Source organism: Crocuta crocuta, unplaced genomic scaffold (genome assembly GCF_008692635.1).
Source record: "Crocuta crocuta isolate KB4526 unplaced genomic scaffold, BGI_CrCroc_1.0 scaffold345, whole genome shotgun sequence".
Lineage (NCBI taxonomy): Eukaryota > Metazoa > Chordata > Mammalia > Carnivora > Hyaenidae > Crocuta > Crocuta crocuta.
This window is the reverse complement of record NW_027527574.1, coordinates 2787603-2801526: the sequence shown is the minus strand read 5'-3', so window position 1 is coordinate 2801526 and position 13924 is coordinate 2787603. Positions and strand designations below refer to the sequence as shown.

At 35.0% G+C, this 13924-nt stretch overlaps 1 protein-coding gene and 1 pseudogene across 3 annotated transcripts in view; one reads left to right on the top strand and one right to left on the bottom strand.

Moving 5' to 3' along the window:
* Nucleotides 1-13924, top strand: part of IQCM (IQ motif containing M) — a 503262-nt gene that overhangs the window by 146942 nt on the left and 342396 nt on the right. The window lies entirely within an intron of this gene.
* LOC144237143 (small ribosomal subunit protein eS1 pseudogene) overlaps nucleotides 1-13924 on the bottom strand; it is a 28858-nt pseudogene that overhangs the window by 11648 nt on the left and 3286 nt on the right.

The window sequence follows — 13924 nt, the reverse complement described above, 5'->3', positions numbered from 1 at the left end:
GTATAACATTCAAACTGATGGAGGGTTAAAAATAGCATAATAAAAAGTACTTAGCACAAATGAGGGAAGGAGAAAGAGAAAAGGAGCAAGTGACAAAATAGGAAAAATTAGGTAGATACAAAAAATATTACTTATTGAAAATAAATGAAAAGAGGTACTCCGGTTAAAAGTCAAAGAATTTTAGGTTGTAGAGAAAAGAGTCAACTCTATGTTAATTATGAGATACATTTAAAACATAGAATATAGAAATCTGAAGTAAAAGGTTTTTCAGCTTTTGATCTCTGTTAGCATAATATATATAGTTCAATCCTTTTACCAATGTTAAAATATAAAAGGTGATACTGCTATAGATATCATAAACATAGAAGAAGAGAGCAAGGATGTTATGCCAGAAGTATTGAGAATGTAGACACAGTAAGAAGGCTCCTGGAAAAATATAATATAGTCTAACTGGCTCAACAATAACAACAACAACAAAAGGAAACCTAAACTTTTACAATCATTAAAGAATGTAACTCCTTGTGAAAAATCTTTCCTCAAAAACTGCCAGGGCAGATGGCATCCCTGGCAATTTCTATCAAGCATTCAAAGAATAAGAAGCTCTATTCTCATATTTCAGAGGATGTTAAAAAGTGTGTGTTTTGGAAATATAAAGGCTTTATTTTAGTTTAGGTTTAAGCAGGAGACATGGAGATACAGTGATTTAAATGAGGGATATTTAATATGAAGAGATATTAAGCCATGATAAAAGAGATGTAAGATAATAAATTGTATGGTGTTGAGAGAGATCATCCAGGTATGGAAAGCTTTGAGGGGACCTCCCGCCTCCACACTGGAGAACACGTAGTTGCAGCCTGCTGGAAGGCAGGGAAGTTCACTGCGTGACCAGAGATGGTCAAGCAGGAAGCAACCTTCTGGGTTACACATGAACTTCATGCAGGGGCAGGCACGTAGGTGTGCAGGGGGAGTGGGCGTGCTGCTGTGCAGGTGGGAGTCCTGGAATGCCCAGTGTGCACCTAGCAGGAAGATCCATGAACAGAAGGAGTCTGGTGGCAGTGCTGGCAGAGGGTCTGCAATGCGATGTCTCTATTGCAAGGACTGTGGAAAGTGATCACTAGGTCATACTGGGGCTGTGAGTTTGCCAAGGGATCTATACCTTAACGTATATCTGATATACTAAAGAGGGGCACCGCATATGAGTGGAAATAAAAAAGGACTTTCTGATAACATTATACTGGGAAAATTAATTATCCCCATAGAAAAAGGCAAAACTGGGCAATTAACTCATATTATCTTAATCTTAAAGAATAGTGACTAAGGGGAAGGAACATCATAGGGGTTTCTAGTGGCTAGAAATCCTGCAAGATGTTGGCAAAAATTTATTAAGCTGAATTATCAGGTTTAGTTTTCTGCATGAAATCTATTTCAATAAAAAGTAAGGAAATGTCATGTTTTTCAGAGAAATATATCCAAGGCCTTGGGGTAGGAAAGGATGTTTTAAATAATATACTAAGTCCTCAAACATAAATGAAAAAAACTGGTTAACTTACCCACATCAAAATAAAGAAATTCTGTTTGTCAGAGCCACCATAAAGAGTAAAAAGTGAACACCCTGAGAGAAATAATCTCAATACATGCACCCACCAATTCTCTAAAACCCAAAGTATGTAGCATCTTTTTTTCCAACTAAGGAGACCATGAGAAACAAACCAATAGAAACCTGGACAAAAGACTGGAAAGGAAATTTGAAATGAGGCTATCCAAATCCCTTATCAACTTATAAAGATGATCAACCCAATAAGTGATTAGATGTATGCAAAGGAAATCTGGGAGATTCCAGATCACACCCACCAGATCATTATAGATCTAAAAGACTAACAGTACAAAGTGTTGGTAAAGATGTGGAAGGTGGGGACTCTCACCCTGCTCGGGTCGGACCTGAGCATCTGTGTTCCTATTCAGCTCCCAGGTGATGGTGATTCTGTTCCTCCATTGGCCATACTTTTCTCTAGGATGGCCCCAGAGAACCTCTTGTACACATGCACCAGAATGCACATGGAAGAATGTTCATAACGGCATAGTCTGTAATATCTTGGAACTGGAAGCAATTCAAATGTCATCGATAGGGCAATGATGAGTAAATTATGGCAAATGCATTCAAGGGAAGAGTATACAGCAAGAAAGTGGACAGCCTACATCTACATGTAGCGATGTGGATGAATTTTATAAATATAATGTTAAGCACTAAAAGCAAAACATAAAAGTACTGTATTTTGGTAGATGGAGTTCAAATAAATAGGTAAAGATAAGTTTATAGTTTAAAACCATTGGCACATTTATTTTAAAAAGACAGAGGAATGTTTATAAGAAAATTCAGGAAAGGAGTTAATTCTTGGGGGATGGCAAGCACATGGGAAAGGAAGATTTCTGGGGTGGTGGCATATATATTGTTTATGATACTATGTGGTCTACTATTTCTTAAAAACCTATAACAAGGCCCACTATTTGTTAAAAACTATACACATAATAATTTATGTGCTTTTCTCTATGTATGTCACATTTTAAAATAGTAGATTTTTAATAGAAAAAAAAATCACTACAAAAAAAGCAATACTATGTACCTATTCTACTAGAGCCTTGGGAATGGGAAGTCTTAGAATGACCAATGGGCCCAGATTGCCCTGTGCTGAGGAAGTTCCCAGGATTTGTGACTATCAGTGCTAAAACAGAGGCAGTTTTGTGTAAACTGGGATGGTTTTGTGACTGGGCATCTAGACCACTTTACTACTGGAGAAGCCATTAAATATGAAGGTAGGTCCTGAACATCTCATCAGTTATTGTAAAATTATTCTAGGAAATATAATAGTAGGAAGGCAGAGTAAACTCAGGTTTTAAAATAAGAATCTAAAGGTAATCCGTTGAAGAGAATTATTTGGAGTTTCTAGTTATAGGATCTAGGAAAAGGCCATACTGTTAAACCATCAGTTGTGTTTCTTAAGAAGCTCCTGACAGCTAGTCTTGTCCTGCCTGGTCAGCCTCTCTGGATATCATGGGCAACTTCTGGATTTTGACTGAATTCTTTTGCTTATACCCTCTTGTCTGGCTAAACAGCTATACTAAGTCTCAAGTACTCTGTACTAAGAGATCTCCAAAACTGTTTGAGTGCCCTGGGAATTTGGGACTCAGAGCCCTAACTCCTCATTTTTTATTGCTGTCTCCTCTGAGAGACGGAAACTCTTCTGCCTCCTGCCAGAGCTACTCATCATCCTTTAGTAACCAGCTCATGTGTCCCGTCACCACCTATGAAGCTAACTCTGGACTTCTTGGATAGAAATGCCTCTTCTCTGCGTGAGCCTCCTAAACACTTAGCACAAAGTGTAGTGAGTTGTCATTATTTATTTTTCCCTATTTGATCATGTATTTCTCAAAGCCTGGGGCTGTGTCTTGTTCATCTTGTATTCTCAACACTTGGCACATGCGTGGCAAAGAGTATGCATTCAGTGTTTAGTTGTACCTTGTAAATACGAATTAAATACCTGGTGGGATTGTAAACAATAAAACCATGTATTGAGCTGAAATACTAGGTGTAACAATTTATTTGGCCCTGAAGAAAACCACACTACATTATTATTCCTAAGGTTTAGTAAGTATTGCTTGCCTGATTGAGTGTAACAGTGGTAAGTAACATTTTTGATTTAAAAAAAGGTAGAAGAAAAAAAATAAAACACAAAAACGTAAGCACTGATCTGTAGGCTACTCTTATTGAATGTAAATGTCTTAGAACACAAACCTCACTGTGGTCCATACTGTGTTGTGTGTGAATTCTGTTAGGTAACCACATTTATTATTCCTAATTAAGAAAAATAACTGATGTGTTTTTTTCCCTCTAACACATATGGCAAAGGCTGATACATATTTTATGGACCAGTAGACCTATTTGTGTCCCCAAATATAATTTTGAACCAATTCAAAATCTGAGGAGAACCATTCATTACTATGTCCTAACTCATAGAGAAACCAAAGTCAGTCATTCTTCAAATTTAATATCCTGGAACAATATCTTAGTGTTCTAAAATATACTTTAAGCCAATGAGAATCTCTGTTGTATTTGGATGATTGAGCTTTGAAGGAGCTCCAAATTTTCCTGTGCAGTCCATGAGATGGGTTTATAGTTTAGATAGATGAAGGCAATAACTGTTGAGATCACAGAATATCCCTTCTTTGCTAAAGGGGGAAAAGAATAGTTTTGTCATTCCTGACTGCTTTGCAAAAGGTAAAATATTTCATTGCTTTTAGGTTGGAATTAATTTATAGCAACTATTCCAAAAAATCTATTCAATTACACACCAATGAGTATGAAAATGGATTTTCTATTTTATGACTCTTCATTTTTATCAGTTTGTGCTAAGCTATGTCCACTGGGAAATACAGTGTATATAAGGAATGTTTCTTTCAAGCATTTCATACATATGAATCTTTTAAACATGAGGTAGTGGAATCATGATGGCAAAATATAATTCTTTTGCTTAAAAGCAAATAAAAGCCAAGGTGGTTTGACTTAAAGGTTTACCGGGGTTTAGCAGTTCTTCAATGTGCCATTTATTGTCATACTAATTACTTGTACAAGCAGTCCTATAAAGCAAATCTCTATGAGAGCATTTTATAAAGGTGATTTTTAATTGCTGGTTTTTAAATTTTTTTTTGACATTTGTTTATTTTTGAGAGAGATCATGAGGGGGAGGAAGGGCGGAGAGAGAAGGAGACACAGAATCCAAAGCAGGCTCCAGGCTCTGACCTGTCAGCACAGGCCCAACATGGGGTGTGAACCCACAGACCGAGAGATGATGACCTGAGCCGAAGTCTGATGCTCAACCAAATGAGCCACCCAGGTGTCCCTGTTTGTTTCTTTTTGTCTCTCTTTCTTTCTCTTCGCTGTTTGGAATTTTTTTTTTTTTTCCTGAATATTCACACTGAGAATTTAGCTTTGTCCTTGACAGCCAAAATTTCAATGTTGCTTAATTCACATACAGTGACTTTTGAACTATTTTTTAGAATGTAAAAAACAAGATCTTATTCCTTAATTTGCCTGTTTTTATTTGTTGGGAGAGTTTTGATAACTTATTCAATTTCTTTACTAGTTATGGGTCTGTTCAGATTTTCTATCTTTTCCTGTTTGAGTTTTGGTAGTGTGTGTGGTGTTTAGGAATTTGTCCATTTCTTCTAGGTTGTCCAGTTTGTTGGCATTTTCATATTATTCCCTGATAATTGCTTGAATTTCTGAGGGGCTGGTTGTAATAAATCCATTTTCATTCATGATTGTGTCTATTTGGGTGCTCTCTCTTTTCTTTTTGAGAAGTCTGGCTAGAAGTTTGTCAATTTTGTTGATTTTTTTCAAAAAACCAACTCTTGGTTTCATTGATATGATTTGCCTGTTTTTAAAGTTAATTTTCCAACCAGATTTAGAAACCCTTTTTTACACCTAACCTAGTTTCTTTGGCATAAGTCTTAAAAATTAGGATTAATAGTTCATGACCATGTGTGCGATAGAACATTTTGGAAGCTTATCTTACCTAAAAAAATGGAAGGCTAAAGCAAGGAAATAAATATAATAGAATATTATAAGGTTTTCTTTTTCTGGGTTTCTAATTTTTGGCTTAAATTCCTCTGTGGGGCAAAGTTTGTTTCAGAAATATATTGAAGATCATATTTAAATGGCCAATGCGTTTTCTCTTAATTGTGTTTTAAAAAATGAGACCATTTATCTCTCACTTATAAAATTGGGAAAACACATAGACTTTTAAAAGGAATTCTTATGTTTTTCACAATCTTAATTGCCCCCTCATCATTTTTACCTAATTGTAGGTAAATGAAAGTGGTTTTCCACAATTAATCTGTAGAACATGAATTTTTTTTAGAACATGAATTTTTAAAATAGTATTTGTATTTTAAAGTTCTTATTGTTTCTGAAATAATACGCAATTAAAATAGATAGGTTTTGTGTGATTCTAATGCCACAGGTCTTTATTTTTTTTATTTATTTTTTTTTTAGTTTTGTTTTTTTTTAATTTATTTCTAGGAGAGAGAGAGAGAGACAGCGTGAGCAGGGGAGGGTCAGAGAGAGAGGGAGTCACAGACTGAAACAGGCTCCAGGCTCTGAGCTGGCAGTCCGCACAGAGCCCGACGCAGGGCTCGAACCCACGAACCGCGAGATCATGACCTAAGCGAAAGTCGGACGCTTAACCGACTAAGCCACCCAGGCGCCCCGCTACAGGTCTTTAAAAACAATTTCCATTGGAATTAATAAATTGATATAGAGAAAAATAAGTGGCTAAATAAAATTACATTCACTCACTCATTACTCTTTAGTTTTCTGTTTTTCTTTTGTTTTGTCAGAGTTAGATATTTAATTATCAGTGAAAATGAGAACAAATACTTTCTGAAGATTGTATCAAAGATGTGATCTAGTTGCTAAAAATATTTTAATATATTTTTGGCATAGATAAAATTATATCACAAGATTGGCCTAAAAAATGAAAAAACAAACTTGGATAAAAAGTATAATTTCTTTAGGAAAACTGATGATCTTAATTAAGGACAGAGCTTTAACTGGAGCTGTTAGAGGTAGAAAATGTGGTTAGAATTTAAGTAATCAAAGAGGAAGATAGTTAAACAAGAATTTCAAGCAAGATCAAGAAGGATAGTAAAAGAAGAGAAAATCACTGTTTTGTCTTAAAATAGGGAAGGAAATGCCTCTTTTATCTACTATTCATGGTAAATATGAGAATCAGACAAGATTATTTATGTAGAAGTTAAGTATAAATGATGAAGTGCTAAATTTTGAACTTTATTTTTAGAATGGAACATTAATAACTTGAATCAATAAAACTTCAAAAATTCTGAAGTTAAAAACGTCTCATCTAATTTAAAATACCCACAGGAATTCTAATTCTCCTTAACAGAAAACCACCTCAATGCAACATTAAGAAAATGATTTTTAAATTTAGTGCATGTGCCAGGGAAAGAACAAGAGCTTATTTGTAGACAAACTACTTGGCTATTTAGATTTTGAGATGCTTTGTTTTGTGAATGACTTATTCTGAAGATGAACTTTAAATTAGACAGTACTTTTAAAGTATTTGGGAGGAAGTTTTTTAACCCTTGAGGACTATAACTTAAATTTTATTTGACACCAGAATATGAATAATATAAATTGCTTGTGTGAAGATGCTATAGAAGGGACATAGAATATTTACTTTATTTTTATTTTTTATTGAAATATAACTTATATTAGTGAAATGCTCATATCTTGGGGTGCCTGGGTGGCTCAGTAGGTTAAGTGTCTGACTTTGGCTCAGATTATTATCTCAGCACACCGTTCCTGAGTGTGAGCCCCACATCAGGCTCTCTGCTGTCAGTGCAGAGCCCACTTCAGATCCTGTCCTCTTTCTCCCTGTTCCCCCTCTCTCTGCCTCTCCTCTGCTCTCTCTCTCTCTCTCAAAGATAAATAAACATTAAAAAAGAAGAAATGCTCATATCTCAAAGGCCATTCATTATGTTTTGGGGAATGGATATCAAGACACAGTGTTTCTATCACTCCAGAAAGTTTCTGTCTGCATGTTTCCAATCAATCTACCCATGCTTTGCTCTCCACTTCTAGAAGTAAACACTGACCTGATTTCTTTCATCATAATTGAGTTTTGCCAACTTGTGGGTTTCATATAAATGGAATCATATGGCATATATGTTTTCTTGTCTGGTGTCTTTCATTTAGCTTAGTGTTTTTGAAATGTATCCATGTTGTTGCATATATCAGTAGTTCATTCTTTTTATTGCTGTTATTTGATAATACCACAGTATAGCTATTCATTCTCCTGTTTATGGATATATGAATTGCTTCCAGTTTTTGGCTATTATGAATAAAGGTTGCAGTGGCATTTGTGAGTAAGTATTTGTGGGGGCCTATGTTTTCATTTTTCCTGGATTAATACCTGGATGCAGAATTGCTGGGTTACAGAATAGATGTGTGTTTATGTAAGAAGCAATGTGAGTTTTGCAAAGTGGTAATAGCCATTTTACATTCTCATCAGCTGTTTTAAGTGTTCTGGTGGCTGCACCTTCTCCAACATTTGTTGTTGTCAGTCTCTTTTATTTATTTTATTTTATTTATTTTATTATTTTGTTTTTAAGTTTATTTATTTTGGGTGAAACAGAGACAGCATGAGTGGGGGAGGGGCAGAGAATGAGGGAAAGATTGAGAATTGAAAGGAGGCTCTGCATTGACAGCTCAGAGCAGGACTTAGGGTTCAAACTCACAAACCTCGAGATCATGACCTGAACTGAAACTAAGAGTCAGATGCTTAACTGACTGAGCCACTCAGGCATCCCCGAATCTCTTTAATTTTCGCCATTTCAGTGGGTAAGGTAGGTCTTTGGAGTTTCAATTTGCATTCCTCTGCCTGATGACTAATGATGCTGAACACTTTCTCACATGTGTGTTTCTATTTGCATATCTTTTGTGAAGTTTATATGTCTTCTGCCCATTTTTAAAATAGAGTGATTTGTCTTTTTGTTACTGAGCTGTGAGAGTATATATTCTGGATTAAGGTCCTTCTCATATATGGTGCATATTTACTCATAGTCTCTAACTTGCTTGCTTCTCCCCCTCCCCTGCCCCCCACCTTCTTCTTGTCTTTTTTGTTGAGTAGGTTTTATTTTTGATGAAGTCCAATTTTTCATTTTCTCTTTTGTGACTTGTGCTTTGTGTCTTCCTTAAAAATCATTCCTGGTCCCAAGGTTGTAAAGATCTATGATTTTCTTTTCCTGATAGCTTTGTTGATTTAGCTTTTATGTTTTAACCTATGATCCATTTTAAATTAATTTTTGTGTATGGCTTAAGTTAGTATCATTTGTAGAAGAAATTTTGCTTTTTCTATTGAATTGCTTTGGTATCTTTGTCAAAAATCTTCATATTTGTGCATGTCTCTTTCAGGACTCTCTAATCTGTTTCATTAGTTTACTTATACATCATTTTATCAATACCACATTTTCTTACTACCACAGCTTTATACTGAGTCTTAAAATTATGTGGTATACATCCTCCAATTTTATTTCTTTTCAAGATTGATTTAACTATTCTTGTTCCTTTGCTTTTACAAACAAATTTTTAAAGTTACCTTGTCAATTTTCAGAAAAAATGATGACTGCGATTATAATTGGCTTTGCTTTGAATCTATATATCACTTCAGGGATATAGAACAATAATCTTCACATTAAGTCTTTAATCCATCAGCATAATATATCTCTAAATCTATTGATTTTTAATTGATTTTGTCCACAGCAATATTGCTGAATTTATTTACTAGTTCTACTAGTTTCCTTTTCAATTAATTAGAATTTTCTATATACACAGTCATGTCATTCTAAATAAAGAGAACTTTACTTTTTTTTCTTTCCAAATTGCATGTCTTTTATCTCTGTCTTGTACTACTCTGGTTAGAAACTCTAGCACAGTGCTAAATAGGAGTAGTGATTGCAGACATCCTATCTTTTTATTTTATTTTTATATTTTTTAAAATTTTATTTATTTATTTTGAGAGACAGAGACAGTGTGTGCATGCCTGGAGGAGAGGCAGAAAGAGAGACTGAGAGAGAGAGAGAGAGAGAGAATCCCAAACAGGCTTTGCACTGTCAGCATAGAGCCCAGCATGGGGCTCAATCCCACAAACTGAGAGATCAGATCTGAGTCAAAATCAAGAGTCAGACTGTAACCAACTCAACCACTCAGGCACTGCATCAGGCATCCTATCTTGTTTCAAATCTTAGGCAGATGGCATCAGTATCTCATCATCATGTACGCTATTAGTTATAATTCTTTGTAGATTCTCTTTAGCAGGATGAGGAAGTTTCCCTTTTTCCTAGTTTGCTGCCAATTTTTTTTTTAAATCATAAATGTGTTGAATTTTCAAAAGTGTGGGTTTTTTTGTATGTGTACTTATATGACTATTGGTTTTTCTCTCAGTGTTTTATTGTAGTGAATTACACTGTTAGTTCTCATATGTAAAACCAACTTTATATTCTTGGGATACACCTAATTGATCACATTATAGTTTTCATAATATTGATGGATGCTTTTTGTATATTGATGTATTTGATTTGCTAATATTTTATTAAAGATTTTTGCATCTGTGTTTCTCAAGGATATTGATCTGTTTTTATTTCTTATAAAATCTTTGTCTAGCTTCATGAACTTAGTTGGGTTTCCTGGCTTTTCTCCTGCAGCGGCCAACCACCACTTTGTCCTCATGCAGCGCATCTTTTGGAGACTGGCTTCTTTAGGCTCTTCTGTTCCACCTGTATTTCAAGGCTAGACCCACACACCTGCATCACAGAGGAGGTCTTTCTAGATTTCCTGCCTTCCACTGGTCTTTCCCATCAGACTCAGTGATAACCTTTAAAAAAGAGTAGAATTGTGGATGCAGATGCCTCATTTGGACTTCTAAGAATTCTTCACTACTAAGTGAGTCCACGTTTGGTCTTTAAAGATTTATTGAAAATTTCAGCTATTTTTTTCTTGCATGCTTCCATGGTGGTCATCTTTTCTTCCCATGGTCTTTTCAAGGTGGGTTGTGTTCTATCTTTCCTTGGAGGAGCTTGTCAACCTTTTATAGCTGTTCATTAGGTTGCCTGGTGACCTCAGCTCTTCATGGCTCAAAAATTATGTTTTATAGACTATCTGTCTTGTTCTTATTGCTAGAGTAGAAAAGATTTTTAGAGTGGTTTTCTACATTTAAAGTGAAAGGTGAACTCTACATATCTTTTAAGATTTGAAATGATATTCCTTAATATTGTACCTAAATGCCCACATAATAGGTTTGATTTTCTATCTCTTATTCTTTGGCTCTGGGCTCAACTTCAGGATGTTTTCTGTCCTTGAATGAATAATACTGAGTGAAAATGCTTGATTAATTAGAAGTATCTTATTTAAAAGGACATACAGATGGTTCTCCAATCAAAAGACTGAAAGATCTTGAGTAAAAAAAATGGCATTGGAATCTCAGCAGAACAGTATATTTTGAGCTTCAACTTTTTTCTTTTTTAAAATGGGAGAGGTAATCCCTGTTTTATCTCTCTCTCTTTCAAAGAAGCTAAAATGAGATGGTATATGTAGAGGTTATTTTTAATATGCTAAATAGATGTAAGTTGCTGATAAATAATTGTTTTCAGAAAGATGCATATAAAGATGCATAATTGAAACTTGAGTCTCTGAAATGAGTTTTTATTCTAACAGTTTTATACCTATAATTAATAGTTTATGGTCTTGTGGTGCTAGCCATGAGAGAACATATTTTATACACAGAAATGATTGATGGATATCTATTGATCACCTACTGTGTATGCTTTGCTTTTTGCTGGAGAGATAATGGTGAGCATGACAAAAGTTATTGCCTTTGTAGTACTTATATTCTATTGGAGAAGACAGACAATAAACAAATTTCTAATGCTCTGCTCTGAGGAGGGTTCTGGTCTGGGCTTTTATAGTATTTTCAACAAAACCACCATATGAGAACTTGGTGGGGGTTTTGCTTAGCTGAATTTTCTTATATCTTATTGTGCACTTCTATTCTTCCTTTATCAAACCAAATTTTGCCAGGTAGAAATGTATTTTATTCATGTTTTGCTCTGCAGTCTGCTTTTTTTTCCCCCTGATGACTAGCTATTTAACTCACGTTTTACTTGGCATTGTAGAAGTTTATTTGTTTTGGAATAAACAGATAAAAAAACATTTTATTATGGAAAATCTAAGTATATACAAAAATAGAGTAGGATAATAAACACACAAATACCTATTACCCAGCTTTAATAATTATAAATTCATGGTCAGTATTATTTCATCCATGTACATGTACCCACTCAGTTCCATTCCCAACTTGGGCCATTTAAAGCAAGTTCCTTGATATGCTTCTATAAATATTTTTCAGTTTTATTATAAAATATAAGGAATCTCTTTTTATTTTATTATTTAAAAATTGTTTTAATGTTAGTTTTTGAGAGAGAGAGAGCACACAAGCAGGAGAGGGGCAGAGAGAGAGAAAGAGAAAGACAGACAGACAGACAGACAGAATCTGAAGCAGGATCCAGTCTCTAAGCTGTCAGTGCAGAGCCTGATGTGGGGTTTGAACCCATGAACCATGAGATCATGACCTGAGCTGCAGTTGGGCACTTAACTACTGAACCACTCAGGTGCCTCAGGAATCTCTTTTTAAAGCACAACCAAAATATCATTATCTCATCTAAAAATTAATAATAATTTAATATGATTAATATCTAGTAATTGTTCAAATTCTACATTTTCACCATATTTTTATAGAGGCTTCATTCAAGTGGAGATGGAGTTGTTATATCATTTTAGCTTCTGTCATTTACATAGATAAAGACTTTTGGTATCAGTAACCATAATAGAAATGAAGGTATCATCTGAATTTTGAAGGTGTTGTTAATTAAAGTTTAGGTGATGTTAATTAAAGTTTTGAAAGTTTTTAAAGTGATGTTGATGAAAGTTTTTTTTTTGTTTGTTTGTTTTTTGTTTTGTTTTTAACTTTTTGAAAACTGACCATACTGTGCATATGGTATATAGGAATACCGTCAAATTTTAGACATCAGCCATACCTGATAAAGAATTTATGGACTTGTGGCCTAGTTAAAACACAAGAAAAGGAAACTCACTTTCTGTGAGAAAACTTTCTGTGAGAAAAGGCAGTGAGTTTTGTTCTGTCACAGTGGTGGAGATGAGTGGTCTTAGCCTCTCTGATCCTTCACATTCATATATCCTATCAGGGAGGTCGTTGCAAGGCATAATTTTCTTAATATGGAAAAGACAAAACTTTGAAAATTATGTCCATTTTTAATGGTTAGAATGGATTGAGGCTTATGTTTGTAATCATGACAGCCATATTCCTTTGGATTCCAATATGCTTTTTTGGATGGAGAGAAAAAGATGATGAGCCTTGAAAGTTTGGCCTTGAAATTTGGGTAGGCTTTGGGAAGGTGGAGTCTGATTAGAATGTGTTACCTGGGTATTGTAGTCAGTGTTCTCCAGAGAAACAGAATCAGTAAGTTCCCCCCACCCCCTACTCTCTCTTTCTCTATGTCCTCTGTCTCTTACTTTTGATAAAAATATACCTAGATCTACCATATTACTTATTTATGTATATATTTATGTGGAGCTCCAGATAGATAGGTAGAGGTATAGTTAGGTAGATAGATGATAGATACCCTCTCTCTTCCTCATTCTTCATATGTGAGTCCTTAAATCTTTCTTTTTCTCCTCTTGAGCCATATATGGAGAGATTTATATTAAGGAATTCGCTTATGCAGTCGTAGAGGCTGACAACTGCAAATTTTGAGTCTGGAGATAGTCTGTTGGCAAAATTCTCTCTTTTAGAGGAAGTCAGTATTTTTCTTAAGGCCTTCAACTGATTGGATGAGGCCTACTCTGTTATGGAGAGCAATCTGCTTTAGCAGATTTAAATGTTAACCTCATCTAAATTAACTTCACAGGAGCACCTGAGTGGTTTAATTGATTGAGGTCCAACTCTTGATTTTGGCCTGGGTCGTGATCTCACATTCATGAGATTGAATCCATGTCAGGCTCTGTGCTGGACATGGAGCCTACTTGGGATTTTCCCTCTTCCTCTCTCTCTCTTCCCTACCCCTACTTGCATGTACAAATACCACCACCACCCCTTTTAAATAAAATAATTTTACAATATCCAGATATGTTTGACCAAATACCTGGCCGCTGTATTTTAGACAGGTTGACACAAAATTAAGTATCACAAATGGAGGCAAATGAGTGGACTTCAGTGCTCTTTTAGGTTCAGGCAAGTAGAGCCCTTCAACTAGAGGAGAAATTCACATATTGACA